Source organism: Amblyomma mixtum, unplaced genomic scaffold, assembly GCF_055824585.1.
Source record: "Amblyomma mixtum isolate Tamu unplaced genomic scaffold, ASM5582458v1 scaffold_13, whole genome shotgun sequence".
NCBI lineage: Eukaryota > Metazoa > Arthropoda > Arachnida > Ixodida > Ixodidae > Amblyomma > Amblyomma mixtum.
The window spans coordinates 1,049,329-1,056,430 of NW_028317662.1; the positions used below are offsets into that span (position 1 = coordinate 1,049,329).

Sequence of the window (7,102 nt, forward strand, 5' to 3'; positions counted from 1 at the left end):
CCAAAATACGTTCCTCTTTCCAAGCAAGCAGTATTCCTTCTGTATGCTCCATACTAAGACATATTTTTTAACCACGTGATTGAGATAACTTTTGCGTGTCACTTCCATATTGTCGCTCTGTGAAAATTTAAAGCCTGTGAGTGCCGTGTTACAAGTTTCAAAGCCGCAATTCTATTCTGGAATGTTACAAAGGGAACTTCAAAGAGGCACAATAATTTCGATAACTGTTAATAACTCAGTTTCGATAATTCAATTTAGATAACTTTCCTTGGGTTAACGCACTACACTCAGCTGATGCAGTCCTAGCTTTGGACATCAAATGGAAGTTCGCAACCAATCGGAAACATGTGTATCGTGTGTCTGTACTTTAATTGAGGAAGCACTTTCTCTGTTGCTTATATGCCGAAGTGACAGGAATCCAGCATGGTGTCTCATTTTATTGTCGTCTCTACATTTTATTGACTCCAGTTTCTCCTGACGTAGATGTTTGAAGTCTCCCGTGGTTAATTTCTGTCTTTCTTTTAATTTAATTGTACCTCAGTATAAGGCATCATCTCCTAGGAAAGCCTGCTATCCTGGGTGGAAATTTCAATTACTGAAATTAAAGGCAGCGGTAGCCGACAGGTGGCGTGTTTCGGAATATTCTTTTTTTCATTTGCGCGAGCATCAACTGTAATTGGAATTGCGGCCATCAGATCACAATGTTTTTTTCTCCAAATTCCATTGGAACAAGAAAACATGGAAAGCAGAGGCCCTTCTGATGGCTTTTCTTACGACGTTAGCTTCCCCGCAGCTTCGGGAATATATTTGTTTTCACCATGAAGGGCATCGAAAAATATTTACGCCCGACGAAGATCCTGTCCATGGATTGGAAGAGCGAACGCTATACATATAGCAGATGACGGAGCTTCCCAAGATGCCCCATGCAGCACTATTCCCCCTTTTTCGCCGATAACCTCCTCCTCCGTGAAATTTTTTTTTCTGCGTGTTGCCTGAGCAGCGTGACGGAGCCCTCTCGCACACACGTCGTTTTGGACGCCGTAGTAAACACTAATTCAAAAAAGAGTTAAGGTTTCCTTTCGTGAGGTTAGTTTGCATCGCACTCGCTTGAAGAGTCTGACATAGTGTAGCATTCAAGAACTCGTATTTCACTGCCCCGCTGAGAAGGGGTCGCTAAGAATGCAACACAAACGGCTGGAGGGCTTGCGACAAGGTATGCCGGCGGACGCCATGAAACAAGTGAATTGAGTTAACCTTTCAAACACGCAATATGAGGCATTGTTGCAAACACGAAAAATCGTGTTCACAAATTATGCATGATATATAAAATAAAACTGAAAAAATTAGCATCTCTTTGAAAAATAACCATTGGTTTTTCAGTGTTCCTTTCTAGGAATGCTCCCCATTCCTACATAAAAAATACTAGAGAATTGACAAAATTACAGATCGGTTTTGCACGGGGCAGCCCTATTAGAACCACGTATTTCTTATACTTTATGGGTTGAAAAGATGAAATTCACAATGCTTCTTTTATGTTGAATTTCTTGCTTGCAAGTTTGACTGCCCCCACCGTAATCGCCCTCCACTCCTTTTAATCCGCGCCTGTGCTCACGTCATCGGAAACAGCTCTTACGATCTGTGTAGTGTAATTTTTTCTTCTTAGTTTCAGAAACTACTTCCTATTGTAATTCGGTTGTAACTGCTAACGAAAACTGTAATGTAATGGCAAATTACAGAAAGGAAATCGTAGAAAAACCACTGTGCTTGAAAAAATGTTTGCATTCATCGTGCGAGCTGTATCGCAATCAGCCCCACTGAAGCCACGGCGAGCTAGGGAACATTTCTTGAGGGGTTGTCTTTACCGCATATCTATGACACCCACGTCCCCACAACAACCTACGGATGCCTCGCTTCTGTGAAAACGTGACAGTCCTCGTCACGAGCCTCCCGCTGCTGCCCTGTCTTCAGGTGCGGGAGAGGGAGAGGAGAGAGTGACCACACCCTGCATACAAACCGTTTCTCCTTTCGCATGAAGTTTGCCCTCATCCACTGCGAGGCGTGGTCGTGAGGCGCCCCGAATCATTCGAAACGGCTCGCAGAAGCCGCAATGAGCGTGGCCCAACATACGTAGGACAAGTTTCTGACAGTGCCCACAAATTCGCTGCGCAATATCATCGGTAAATCCGGGCTAAGATCTTTGATACACATAATAGGGTAGCGTTTTCGACAGGCGGAGAATGCAAGGTGCTTTTAGACAAGAATATTGCCAGCCCGGTCCAAAAATGTTCCAAAAACGGAACATTTGCGTGAAGCTCCCTACAAGAGAACCACACACCGGCGTTAGTTGTTATTTTGCTGTCACAAAACTATCAAATATTTATTATTCCGTTTGCTGTGTTTTGTTACATTGCCAGCCAAAGATTGGGTCAGGGAAATTTGAGAAACCTTCAAAAGGTTTCACTGATTTTTTTTTTTTGAAAAAGTCTACGTTTGTGCTGCCTACAGTTGATAGCAATCCCACGTGCAGCTCATCGGGGCAAAAATGCCTCAAAAACAAGTAAAAAATGCAGGTTATGTTTTTTATAGGTTTTCCTGTTATCCTACAAGTTCGGGAGGCCTAGCTTTCGTTTAAACGCAGTCTCCTCACTATCTGACAAGGAACAAGTGCCTCGCGTCCGTTATCTGCAGTGTTTTGCTATTTTCGCTCCAGACTGCAAAACATACCCACTAAATGCGCCTCTATGCACAGTAAAAGAACTTAAAGAAAACAGCAAAAAGAAAAGTATTCGCCCATGCAAAAACACGAACGGTGACCTACCACAGGCGGAGAAAATTTTTTACTTTGATCTGTCGTGCTTCCTGTTTACGCCTTACACCTTCGGCCTATAAAAGAACACCCGTTTTGAGATGGTGATGAATAATTTCATTGGAAGCCATGAACGCAGTACTTGCTTCAGTCGTCGTGGCGGCTTTATTCGCCGCCGTTGCATTCGCCGAAGAAGCAGGAGGGGGAGGAGGACAATGTGGTAAGGTTTCGCAGCACTAGCTAGCAATTTGACACAGTTTAAAATTAAAGTAGATCGTAGGGAAAAATTCGCTGTGGCTTAGCTTGGTTAAGCCCGGTAATTGCGAAAGCAATATCGGTACCTACGCCATGGTTCAGCTGGTAGTGTAGCTGGTGGTGGTGCTTGTGTTTAGACTTGTGGTGAACCATCGGTTATACAATCCAATCCAATACAATGCAATCCAATCTAATCTAATCTAATCTAATCTAATCTAATCTAATCCGATCCAATCCAGTCCAGTCCAGTCCTGTCCAATCCAATCCAGTCCAATCCAATCTAATCTAATAGAATTTAATCCAATCTAATGCAATCAAGGTCAAATGAAGGTCAATGGTGGTCACCGCCGCGGCACGGCAAATGCGTGAAAGTGCAAGTAGTATTGCTTTCGCAATAAAAGCTTTAAAGTTACCAGGATAGGAACGTTTCTGTGGAACCTGATCAGCAATATAAATTATTTCGGCTGACAAAAATGCATTTTCTGGTGAAATGACGCAGGCGAAGCATCGATGGCCTGAGAGCGGACATTTTTTTTTTCATTTTGGTTGTAAGCACCTGAAGGCATCAGCCGTCATGAATCTACGCCAATATTTAAACGCATATAAACGCAGACAACAGAGAGAGGCGCGCTAGAAATGTCGGTGATTATTGGACAGAAAAGAATGCGAGCAGTGGTTATTCTCGGAATTGATGCAGCCCTCAATTCCCAAAGATTAATCTGACGCTAATGAAGGAAGCGCAATGGCGGTCATGAGGCAGGAACTAATTACTTTCTGTTTGTGCGTTAAGCCTGCTTTAAAGCAACTTTATTGGTTGCCTTTAAGCAAAGCTATGCTCATTGTGCTCAGAATTCTATCATTAAACTTATTCCTATGTTTCACAATTGGAAAGACCCGCGTCTTATTCTGATTCTTGCTTTTTAAGCTTAACAATTTGGTTCCTCAGGAATTAGCAAGTTAAAACTAAAAAATAGTTTACTAAAATGCACAATGTATCAGCGAGAGGCGAGATTCCTGTCGTAAATGTTGTTCCCTGCAACCCCAATCTCTAGAACGAATAATCGTCCAAGGTACATGATGGACGTTTGTGTATATGTGTCTATATGCAATCTGCTCTGGCACTAATGGTATTGAATTTTCGGCATTTAGAAATATTTGCAAAGTATATGAAATTGTACAGATTTCACGGGTTTTTAGGGAATTACATATTTTCTAACAAATTTTGAAGGTAACCATTGCTAATGTATTTCTCCTTTCAGGCTATCCCCCAAAATGCAAGTATCCGTATGGTATGTGATGATTTTTGAAATTTTTTTTTATATAATGAGCATGTTTTAAAATTTTCGCAAAATCGCAAATCGCAAAACGTGCTAGCCGGTTCGGCCCAGAATTCTTAAGCTTCCGCGGCTTCTGCTCAGTCGGAAAAGGAAAACTTAGTAGCATTTTAAACTCTGTAGTCCTGAGAAAGGACGACATGAAAACTTTGTATTGCACTAAAGTGTTTCGGAGTGCTGGAGGTATCGCGCTCGGCGCACTGCATAGTATCGAATGAAAGCTACCTCCCTAGAAACTTTAAAAGCGCCTGCAACTTGAAAATAAACATAACGGACTGTCAATTATTCATGATTGATAGTTTGTGTGCTTTCAGACTCAGCAAGCATTAAGGTACATATTTATAGAGTGTTAGTTTTGCTCTTGATTTAATAGAGTTTAATTTATACCCTTCATTTTTTCCCATTCCAAGTTATGGAAAATTATCAGTTTCTGGTAGCATTATTTGCCCGCACTAATTTTTTATTCAAATAGCGTTGGCGCTATCGAGGAGCGAAATGCGAGTTTATGTGCCTTTAAAACGCAATCCATACAAATGTGTTTCTGCCGACAAAAAAAAATGCTCAGAATTCTCTAGCCACCCTCAATTGTTGACCAGAGTCAAGCAGGATTTTCTGCCACAAGGTTTCCCTCATTCCATATATTCATCCCATATCCCGCAGTGCGAAAAGCGTAGACCTATGGGCTGGCGTCAGGGTCACATTTTAAGCTCTGAAATGTCTGGGAAGTGTGCGTGTTAAGTGGAACGCAGAACGTCAGAATGCCAGCTGCGTAATAAAATTCCATTATTCCGTACCCATGTCGCGTGGTACTACGTACGCTGGACAAAAGGGCAGATGTCTAACCGACAGATGGCATCAGCACCGGTACAAGACTGAAAATCAGCTTCCGGGATACATAGAAGTTCACTCTATGGCTCATGAGTTTGCACCAGACTCCGAAAGGATCCGTGTTCTGGACAGGGCTGAAAAGCGGTTAGCCGACGCAATACTGGAAGCCGTCCAGATCAAGAAGTGTGATTAATCATTTCTCAGCTATTGTTAAGTGGGCTTATCGGTGGGTGTCGTGCGCAAACGAAAAAACGGTACTGAATCGTGATTTTGGGGGCGCTGTGCATGACGGCTCTAATTATATAGGTGATCACAAAATGAACAAGGGAGGGGAAAACCTCAGGTTGCTAGAGCCAACGTTTCGACAAGGGGACTTGTCTTCGTCTGGGCAAGGTGTTCTTTAGCACCAGTTATTTTTTGTATGGGACAAAATTCAGCTATCATTTGTTAGACCTACTCTTTGTATGTCTCGTGTCTTCTCCGTCGGCCTTTATTTTATGGCTGCTTTTGGTGATAATGTAGAAGGAACTCGTCCACAAATACGTGCTGAGAGATACTGAAATCGTTTTTTCTGTGTCCACCGCTGTGACTTCGGCCGCTCTTGTCCACAGGTTGCAGCGAACCAAAAGAACAAGGACCGTGCAAGGACAAGGTGCCGAGATACTATTACAACGATGCAGCCAAGAAGTGCCAGCAGTTTAAATGGGGAGGATGCTGCCCAAATTGCAACAACTTCAAAACGCAGGCGGAGTGCGAAAAAACCTGCTTTAAAAAGGGATAAGATGCAGTTTGCAGCGGCCTCTCTTCGACTACTGGCAGTCGTCGAAAACCGAGCCAGCTTGAATAAATAAATGGCGAAAAGAAATCAGAGTTGAATGCTTGATAGCCACGCTTGGTCAAGGTGACAGTTTGGAACACTTTAGGAGCCGTACTACACAACTAGTAACATTCTGCGTTTGAGGCGGCGTTGAAACTTGCGAACGACGAATACCTTCGATCAGCAATTTTCAGGCGACTGCTGGTATAACCATTGACATCGGTGATACAAAAGGTGGTAGCATGATTCCATCTTCGGCACTGCATATTTACTATACTAGGGCACCTGACGAAATACACGGTTGAGAAGCTGTACTGGTAAACACGCACAAGCCGGGAAACACATTTTCCCGACTTGCATTCTGGTGCAACAACTTTCTAGTGAAGAGCAATAGAATAACAGAATTATTCCTGAATTAATGTAAAGTTATGCTTGTTCCCTCACCAGCCGCTAGAATGTTTTTTACATCTTTTTGAAGGCGGCTTCGGAAGACGACATTTCCGTTGTTCGATGTGTTAGTTTATCTACAAATCGGATTCTTTCCGTCGTGAGGTGAGAGCATTTATAGAAGTGGCAAAGGCTCTAGAGGTGCAGGATACTGAGCTCTGTCTGCAATTTACAGCCAACATTTACAAGCGCTGGACACTAGCTCACGGGCTTTCGTAGCCAAATGGCCAGCGTAAGACCTCACACGATGTCTACAAGGTACCGCCTTTGTCAAACCTAACCAGTCTTCATTTACTGCTTCTAGCTTGAATAATGGAGCCCTTGTAGTTGTCCTAAAATTAAAAGTTTTTGGAAGGTAATAATACCTCCAGTTCTTACCTTTAATTACCATTTCAGCTTCAGGGAAGCCGTACGGATTGCACTGCATCAGCTAGAAGCAAACCTTGCAGCCTGGTTACTTTTGACAAGGACGGTACACAGAAAGACTTGATCAAATGCTTGTGCGTTATTAGGGTTGACGCGCATGGCATGAAAGTGACGGCTTAACTCCGTTTTATTTCTAAGAATTTGGTAAAACAAAATTTGGTAAAACTTCTCTTTTTGATGCGCAAAAAA

The 7,102-nt window shown here is 42.7% G+C and overlaps 1 long non-coding RNA gene across 1 annotated transcript in view; it reads left to right on the top strand.

Annotated features, from left to right (window-relative positions):
• The window catches only part of LOC149324848 (uncharacterized), a 41,440-nt gene extending 35,513 nt beyond the window's left edge, over window positions 1-5,927 (top strand). The window contains exons 2-3 of the long non-coding RNA XR_016286650.1: window positions 4,321-4,350; window positions 5,835-5,927. This is a non-coding gene — a long non-coding RNA (uncharacterized LOC149324848). The remainder of the gene's footprint in view (window positions 1-4,320; window positions 4,351-5,834) is intronic.
• The last annotated feature ends 1,175 nt before the right edge of the window (window positions 5,928-7,102 follow it).